Source organism: Balearica regulorum, chromosome 10 (assembly GCF_011004875.1).
Source record: "Balearica regulorum gibbericeps isolate bBalReg1 chromosome 10, bBalReg1.pri, whole genome shotgun sequence".
Classification (NCBI taxonomy): Eukaryota; Metazoa; Chordata; class Aves; order Gruiformes; family Gruidae; genus Balearica; species Balearica regulorum.
The window spans coordinates 10,107,665-10,117,512 of record NC_046193.1 but is presented as its reverse complement, the minus strand read 5'-3'; positions in this window follow the sequence as shown (position 1 = coordinate 10,117,512).

Below are 9,848 nucleotides of genomic sequence, written 5' to 3'. Positions count from 1 at the left end.
TCCATCTAATGTCTCCTGGACAAATCCGGTTTATTGGGCAAACACCACCCTTAGAAAAGATTCCCAGTCCAAATGGAACCAGGAATGGAAGGTAGACGTGATGATAGCGAATTATACCTCAAGTAATAGTTGTTTAGTAAGTTCAGGAAAGGGCACCTTTGTAGGAGAATATTCAATTATAACAAGTCCATTTTTAAATATGACATTGATTGATCCTGTTTTTCAAAAGTTGAACTATACTGGACTCCCGGTCCCATTAGGAACGGGATGGTATTGGCTATGTGGTACATTGGCTATGAAGATATTGCCCCTAGGATGGAAAGGAGCTTGTACTCTTGGAGCTTTAGTTCCTAACATTACTATCGTTGACAAACTATACCCACAGGATGAAAGATAAAGAAAACTCATAACGCTATAGCAGATAGGTTTACTAAGTTCCATAGTTTTGCAAGGTGGTTTCTCCCATGGCTAGGGGTAAGTGAACTAGAAAAACTATAGTGAACATTTCAGCAGTAATAGAAAACATTGAGAACAAAACCATTGATGCAATACAGGCCTTGCAAATTGAAATAACTAGTCTGTCAAAAGAAGTGATTCAAAACCGAATGGCCCTTGATTTATTATTAGCTTCACAAGGTGGTGTTTGTGCAACCATAAATATAAGCTGTTGTATGTACATAGACCAAAGCGGTAGAATCTCCACAGATTTAGACGAAATCCGTAGAAAGAAGATACCTCATGGGGTTTTGAAGAAATTTGGCACAAGTTAACTTCCTGGCTACCTAATTCGACCTGGCTCCGGCAGCTATTTGGTTTTGTCCTGCTTATAGGACTGATGATAATCCTGACTTGTATATTAATACAATGTGCATTTTGGTGTAGTAAGCGAACTTCAGGAGAATACGAGAACTGGAAACAAAATAAGATAAGACACGCAGTAGAGTCAGGGAAATACTTTAAGAGAACATCGCAAAAAGAGAATGTATTGTAGGCCTTCTTGCGAAAGAATTCGCAACTTTAATGAAAAGGGGGGAATGAATAGGGGAATCTAATTAGCGTATAATAATTAAAAAAAAAAAAAAAAAAAAATAACAACTTGGCAATACTTGAGTCAGGCCCCACAAACTCAGGCTTCGCCTGTCTCATGCTCCAGTACAAAAGAAAACAATTAATAAAATAGTTGGAATGCAGAAGCAGGATAAGAGAAGCCGTAAATTAGGGAATAGTCCTTGGGTATGAACTAGAAAAGACACAAAGTTTGAGGCAACCTGATAAAGGGAGGCCCAACATGCCAACAAGCCTGGGACCATCTGGGCAGGATGGATAACAAGGTTGCTGAGCTTGCAAAACGGGGATAATGAAGAAGAGGTCACCCAACTCTGTACACTGAAGAAGAGGAGAAAGAGGAAGATTTGAGGAGGACGACCCCTGACGACCACCTGAGAAAGAAACTGCGCAGGCGTATCAGGACATTAGCATATATTCAGGAGTTCCCGGAATAATAATGAATATGTATTAAATGTATCAGAAACCTAATGAATATGTAAACTCTTTTGTAATATAAATCACGAACAATTTGTTTCTTGTCGAGACGCACGTTCGTGGAAATATCCCGGTGCGACTCCCAGCGCTGCAATAAAGGATACCTGCTTAATAGTCACATTGGCTATTGAGTGAATTTTCTTTGATTCAATCTTTTACTATTCAAGATGGCATTTAAGCTTATCCTTAAAGCCAAATGCTTACTGAAATCCTTCATTTTAAAGGACGTTAAGACCTTAAGATTTGTCTTCAATAGCGTTGCTTCTAGATGTAGTTAATTTTCTCTGGCCAAAGGAACCATATATATCGGGTGGATCCTGTAGTGCTTACTCCAGCTGACAGTAATAAAAGTTCTGCCCTTTTGAGACTACAGAAAACAAATAAGCAATAATAGAGGCTGAGTTTTTAATGTGTATACAAAATCTGCTCTCTGCCTTACTAGCTGAACTGCTTTGTTTGTCTTTATATAAAATTAACATGTCAGTAATCAGACAAAATTATGTCTTTTTTCAAATACTGTTTTGCAGCTGTTTATGTGGTATTTACTGATTGATACATCAGCTAATGAGTCTTTGAAACTTTAATTTAGGGGTGAGAACAAGGGAGGAAAAGAAAAGAAAACCTGAAGTTTTTCTCAGTAATGCACTACATATGAAGTCCCATGAAGCACAGAACATACAACATACATTGTTGATAATTGCTGCCTTTTTTTGGCTGCGTTATATCAGTGTCTCTGAATCTCTTACTCACTGAATCTCCCTGGGATGTCATCAAGAATAACCTCTGAACGTTGTCTCACTAATATATTGTAAGATCATCATTAAATTCAGGAATGAAAACTTGATAAAAGTGAGATGAAAAACCGAAAGAACACATACTTAACAAAGTCTATTGAACAGTGCTTTCCCACAACAACATTGAAATCGGGTTCTTATACATCAGGAAGGGCGTTGTCTTCTTAATTTGGATGAAAACATTTTGAACAGGCACCATGTGTCTCTGTACTGTCCAAGAATAGCAATTTTTGTAGCGTTCCATACAGCTACTTTAGATTTTCTTTCATTACTAACCCAGTCCTAGAAATACTGCTTTAAGCTATACCCTTGTAACTAATGCAATTTCTTTTTTATTTAATGGAGATCTAGTAGTTTTGTTTTTTTTTTCCCCAGATACTTGAGTTAGTATTCATATGTCTTAACTTTTCAGTGCACATTTTTTTTTTTTTTTTTGGTGGGGTCTCTCTTGGTATTCATAATCCCTTCAATTAATTTAACAGTGTTTATATACCAAATAACTTATGTTCTGTTTACTGCCCTGAAAACACTCAAAGTAAGGTGTTAAAAAAACCTTTAATCTTACTCTACTTCTTTCACCATCCTGCTTCTCCCAAAATTTAATTCATTGAAATGCAGCATTACCATAGAGAGACTAAATCCTAGTTTCCTGTAGACAATCACCTCTTTGCTGAAGGAGATGCAGAAGACAAGCATTTTCTTCTTCCTAGTCAGCTTGTAGCATTACAGTCTGTCTCTCAAAACATCACCTTCCAACTCAAGATATTGTCTGATTGAGTCTGTAATAAACAGCTCTTCACTTTCATGAATTTCGAGTCCCTGATTTCATCCCAACTCTATCTATCTGGTCACTATGTGATAAGAGCTGCAAGAGAATGTTGGTTTTTGATATGCAGGGCATGACTAGCTATGCAATCTTCACTGGTAATTTCCTTCTCATTTACTCATCTCATTTTTTTCTGGACCGGTCATGGCCAAGCAAAAGAAAGGGAGAGTGGGCGCTAAATCATTCTTCATGATTTTAAAATATCTATTTCATCCTATGCTTCACAATAGGTGTCCAAAATTAATAGATTTCTATTATACTTGCAGAATTTTAAATAATATAGCCAGCCAGACCTGTCTTCTGATTTTTGTTTGAGACAGCAGGTGGCAATATAGTTTCAAGCATCTCTCCAAAAGTTTAACTTTTTCATACAGAAAATCATCTTACAAGGACTCTAAACCCAATGTTTTTTCTGAAACAACAAGTTTCACGGTCCATTTGGATTTCTTTTTATTTTAATATTTTATAAATAAAACATCAAGTGTTTTGCTAGATAAGTGTGAAAACAGGTTCTTATAAAAAGCTGATAGTAGTTGATCAAATACTGCTATCTGTAAATAGAAGGGATTTTTAAATTATGTACCTGCTGATCTACTGTACAGCCTGCTCTTTTAACAAGATGATCCACAGAAATGGTAAGGTTGTTCTTCTGTTCATAGTGAACCTTTCCTGAGCTGTCCAGGATGATAGCAGTGTTAAGATAAAATAGTCCTTTTAATGCAAATCACAGAGGTTTCAGGACTTGGAAAAAAACAGTACTATTCTGTTCTTTGACTACAAATTCTGTTCTTTGACTAAAACTATCTAGAAAACATGTTCTATACATATGAAACTGGAGGTTGCAGAAGGGGATAGGGTTGAGGGTTACAACATGCAGTCTTAATAGATAATTAATCACAAGTCTGTTTCAAAAAGCCACCCTAGTATTAAAGAGCAAGGGTGTTGGCTGTAACATTATGGGGGAGTGGAATGCTTTCAAGGTAACAGGATAAACCTGTCCCCTATATTCTATATGTAATTTTGTTCTATATTTAATGCTGTTTGTAAATGAATACTCATGAAATGTTATGGAGAATTCATACATGACAATAGATTACAGGAAGGCTATAATACAATTGTACTGCTACATCACTATTCAGTTTTGATAGCTGCAGAAAATTGATCACTTTTTTGTTTAGGTTATACCAGTTCTACAGTAGACGTTTACAGAATCAAGAGTTAATCATGTGCTAATCACTGTGGTTTGGTAAAACTGTATGTACTTATTTTTGGTATCATTAACAAAAAAATTGAGAATTGGGGAAGTTGGAACAAAGTCACCTTTTAGCCCTCTGAATTCATCCTTCATCCGTACTTCCCAATTATATTGTTGTGCCGGTTTGCTCCTTGTTTTCAGAACTCTTGCCTCCATGCATGGGAACATTTGCATAACTTTTAGTCATTGAGATTATTGCTACCCTTTCTGACTTACAGGGAGAAATAAAAAAATTTTGCATTGCTGTATATGAAGGTCTGGTTAAGAGTCATTAAATTTTAGGGGTTTTTTAAAACCATTTTTAACCCAAATATTACACCTTATTTGCACAAAATAAATGTCCAAGGGTAGGAGAGGCTTGAGGATGAAAAAAGTAAGGTTTGGTTAGTCTAAATGAAGACATTTACTCATTCATTTACTTGTTCAAAAAGAAAAATACCATATATTTGATCCTGTTGTAGGGCAAAGGAATGTATCGAATGGCCTGTTAATTCACCAAAATTGTATCTTTAAGAGACTTTTATTTACATTCTGCCCTGGGATGCACATTTCATTCTCAAGTAAATGCTTTTATATGCACCATGAGACAAAAATTTGGCTTCCTCACTACATAGAACTTGAGCACATCTACTGTTCCGTAAGACTCAAATGGAAGAAAAAAGTAAAACACGTTTAAGTGAATTTTGTCAGTGAACGAGGATTTAACTGGAATGTACCTTTGCTCTTAGTTTGACTAGTAGTCTTATTGTAAATTCAATACATACAGCATATAAGTATCTCTACTCCTTTTCCTCTAATTTTAAATTATCTTGTTGAATTGAACAGGCTGTTGCCCTTTGGTAAGTCTTTTTATATCAGAAGCAGAAATGGTTTGGCTTGCATTAACAGATACACCATAGATGAAGTTGGCCAAAAAAATTTTGTGTACTACTTTATCAAATGCCTGAAAGACTTGCTATTTTTGAAGGGTCATGTTTTGTTAAGTGCAAGATTTTTATATAATTCAATGCAAATTAGCAGATTGTAACTTGTGTAAAAGGACTTCTGACACTGTAAAAAAATTATTGCTTCCATTAATGCACACTTGGTTTTGTATTATCATGAAGGCCAGATAAGTTCCTTTTTTTTTTCTTTTTTTTTTTTTTCTGTCCTTTCAAACTACCTTGGAAATTTTCTCCTGAAATACCATGTGTCATTTTCACATTAGGAGGCAGAATTCTAAAAATATCCAGTGTCCCTTAACTGAACCACAGTTTCACAAGGAGAGCATATGTAATGCTTATATATTGTGAGAAGAACTGTATCAAAGTATTTATTTATCAAAGCTGGAAAGGAGAATTACTCTGTCCCACAGCAGGACAGTTATCTATCTCATACTGAAACTACATTGTACACTAATGCTGATAGTACAAATTTTAAGGCAGTCTAATTACTTGTAGCCTATAAATTGACATACTTTCTTAAATGAGCAAGGAAATATAGGTATCTAGTGTACCTGCTATAATTTAAAATGGGGTTTTTTTTAAGAACCAATAAAGGAATCTTTGAAGATAAATCCTGCTCTGGTACACATTTTTTTTCACCTTTCAATATTTGTTACTATTTTAAATCATGGAAACCTTTCAACTTTAAGACAATTACTCTATTTTATTTGAGGAGTTTTAACATAGGTTGCATCGGATAGTAAAACTCCAGCCTTAACTTGTGGTTTTATCTTCCCTGTATCTTTTCACTAGATAGGAAATTAATTGCCTCCCCTGATATACGTTTTTGAAATATGTGACTATGGAATCTACATATTATCATTAGGCATTTTTTTATTTTGGACAGGACGCTTTAGCCATGCATTCCAAACTCTATGTGGATAATACATCTATTCATGACATGTCCCATTGTATGGACTATATTCTAACTTGCCATTCTTATCTGCAGAATTTCATGTGAATATTAGAATCCAACATAATGGGCATGATAGGAGTTGATGTAAAATATCTGAAGAAATCTAAAGACTACGTTTCCTATTATGGCTTGCCCAAAGATGTTACTTAAAGTGCTTATGCTTTTTGGAAGGAGAATAGAGGAGACAATACTTATTTCTATAGTGCAAGACTGTTGGAATGCTTGCAGGAAAAGAGTTACCAGGTTCTATTTAATTTCTAGATAAATTAATCACCATCATTCCTAAGTCCTTGACTTATAATTCCAGAGGACTGAATAAAAATGCTTTCAGGCTACATGCATCTCTCCTAAGCATCATGAAACACCATACAAAGCACTTCAATCACTCATTAATTAAACTTTCTAATAGCCTGTATAAGCAAGGTAAGAAGATGAGATTTCAGTGGGAGGTAGGTGTTATGAAAGTCCCATCAGGTATCTGTCTTGATCTCCAGACACATAAATACCATTAATATCTGTTTTTAAGTGACTTAAGAGAACAAGTCCCATTGATTTTTTTCAATCACTCATGAAAACCCCACTCTGAATTGTTATGCTTGTTTTCTAGGTGGATAAATGGATTGGCACAATGATTAAATTCAGCATCGTTAGTGATAGCTCCTAGAACAATGGGGGTTTGGCTTGAGACTGAGTTTGTAAATGCATTGACAATACAAATGCAGCTGAGAGGGTCCCCCAAGAATACATTTCCTTGGGACTTGCATATGGAATGCAGGCAGATTTGTTCTTGACATTGTTGCTGTGCGGGGGAGTATTTTTTAAATAGTTGAATACACTGCAAGTGTTGTTTAAGTCCATTAATCTCTGGGTTTTAACTTAGTTTTGGGGGGAGGGGATTCCCAAACCTTTTCAGAAGAACATAATGTTCATAGAAAGTGTATCCTTTTACCCTACAGTGACAAACAGAAATCATCATCCTTCCTCTTAATACTTGTATGTCGTTTCTGGGATACCCCGCCATTGCAGATACAGTAAAGTAAATCAGGTAAAGTAAATACACCTCCAGGTGTATTTAATTTTTCTTAATGAAATTTAGTAGTTTGAACTATAGAGAAGCCGTGTGTACAGGTGAGTAAACAGCAAATCCCTGTGGAGTGCTCTACAGAGGAGCATTGAAACAAAGATCACTGCTGAAGAACAGCAGTGCCTAAAGCTTGAAGATGTCTTACATGCCACCAGACAGGTTCAAATTCATACTCAGTTTCCAGGTCTTCAGAAGTTAAATGGGAAACCTAAACAGTTTTGGCCTTGCCTCCAGTACATTTTAGGGAGCATAAATTAAAGTTTTTACACTTGTTTTATTGATTGCTTCATGGAAAAGTAAACCGAGGAAAAGTAACATATCAACTTTATGCAATCAAATGCCAGCATGAGATGGTGTTAATCTTTAGCTAGCATACTTGACGATTAATGAAATGAACGTATGAACTGCATGCCAAATAAACTGACTGTTGAAATCAAACAAAATCTTTCTTTCAAGAAAATCAGTTACTTTTTGGCACTCCACTGGATACAAGACTGCATGTTCTGATTTAAAAATAGTATTCCAAACAAGAGCTTACGTGATAGCCATAAATTAGAGTTTATATCTGATATACACTAAGAAATTTTAAACACTAGAATATTTCTAAAATATATTCCTATGTAGCAGAGGAATGCAGTTTCTGAAACCTGCCTTTGTGACCAAGAAATGTGCAGAGCATACATACAATACTTTTGTTCTCAGTGTGGGGTATTACACATTTCCTCCCTTCATATTTATGGATTTAAATGATAGCTATGCTTGTGATTGTGTTAATAGGCATTGTCTTTGTATAACTTGTTACCTTGCAATGATTATTATGTGGAAGATTGGTACTTTTATGTTCTGAAATTTAGGCACAGTTTAGACCACCAAGAAGCACATAAAGAATGTAAAGAAAAAGAAAGTATGTGCTTACTGCATAAGCATTACTGAACAACATTAAAGCAGGAAGACAAACTTGGGAGTAAATCACCCAAATTTATGTAAATTGAAGCCTACGGTAGTCTTTTCCTTTTGTAACCTTCAACTCCCATCAGTTTGATTGGGTTGCAGCCAAATTCATGGGTGGCAAAAATGGCTGTTGCTCCAATGGAGTTGCACTGTATCAGAAAAACAGTGAATCTTACTTTCCTATTGAGATAAACTCTTTAATTAGCTTCTTGGGCTTTATACCATTTGCCATAAATATTTGTGAAGTATTTTCTATATCCAGGTATCTCATGCACACCTATGAATATTAACCTTTGCATGCACCGTTGTTTGTAGGAGTTGTTCAGAGTTATACTTAACTGAATATTCCAGCAGCCTCTTTTGGAAGAAACATTATTTGAAGTGTCAAAAAGACAAGTGTACTTGCTGCATATTTGTTGTCTACGCATGGCAGGTGGGACTTTGAAATTGCACATAGCTATACAAGGTTCTTATCACAGTCATTTCCTGTCCTGTTTCTTCACTTGGCAGTCTTAAATGAAAAAAAAAATCTCAAATACATCACAAAATTTATTTCAAAGTTTATCTGACTAAAAAAAAAGATTTGTGTAGTGTTATACTTACCATAGAAGTGGTACAAAGTGTAGAAATAGAACAGAGTGCATAGTAAGGCAAAAGGTTATCAAGCAAAGAATGGATTGTGATCTAAGTTAAGTACCTGAGTGGCTGCAGATTTTTACCAGGTTTTCTTTCTACATTCTTACTAGCAAAGAAACAAAACCTCATGGTACTATACTGTAATATACAGTGACTGTCAAAACACAAGAGAGTTGGGTCATATTTCTTACAAATATATTCCCCATCAAATGATGGGGAAGGATAAAGCTTGCATCAAAGTAACTGTTTTCTGGTAAAAATATTACAATTTTAATTACATAACATATGTAGCATCAAGTTTGGAATGTTTTTAAAAGTGAAATTACTAATGATCAGCCTATTAAGTGAGGATGGACTAGTGTTTCTTCTGAAGGATGTATCGTCTTTTTTTCCTAAAAATGTGTTTTGATATAGTTTATAATAAAACACTATAAAAGCAAAGATTACCACTTAACATTTCATTCTTGTCAGAAAAGCATCTCCTGCAAAATACTTACAAATGAGCCTCTTACTTCTCAAGCCTTGACTGAAATGCATTATGTAGAAATCTGACAACAGTTCAGCAGAATTTGCTTGCAGAGAATTCAAAAGAGTCTTCGATGTCTAGGCAGAAATTCACTGTACAGCAGGGAGTTCAGGTAGGTTCTCTGCATTTTATCAGCCCATGTCATGTTTAATTGAGATGTGGTAAGCATCTCAGGATTATCCTTTGACAGCTAAGAGGTTTTGCTCCAGGTTAATAAGCCTGATTTTTTCCCTTCCATTTTTCCCCTTAATAAAAATCCAATAGGGTCTCAAATCTTTTATTACTTTTCTCTAGGAGTCTTCTTTTGGATAGATATAACATGTTGCACCAATGCA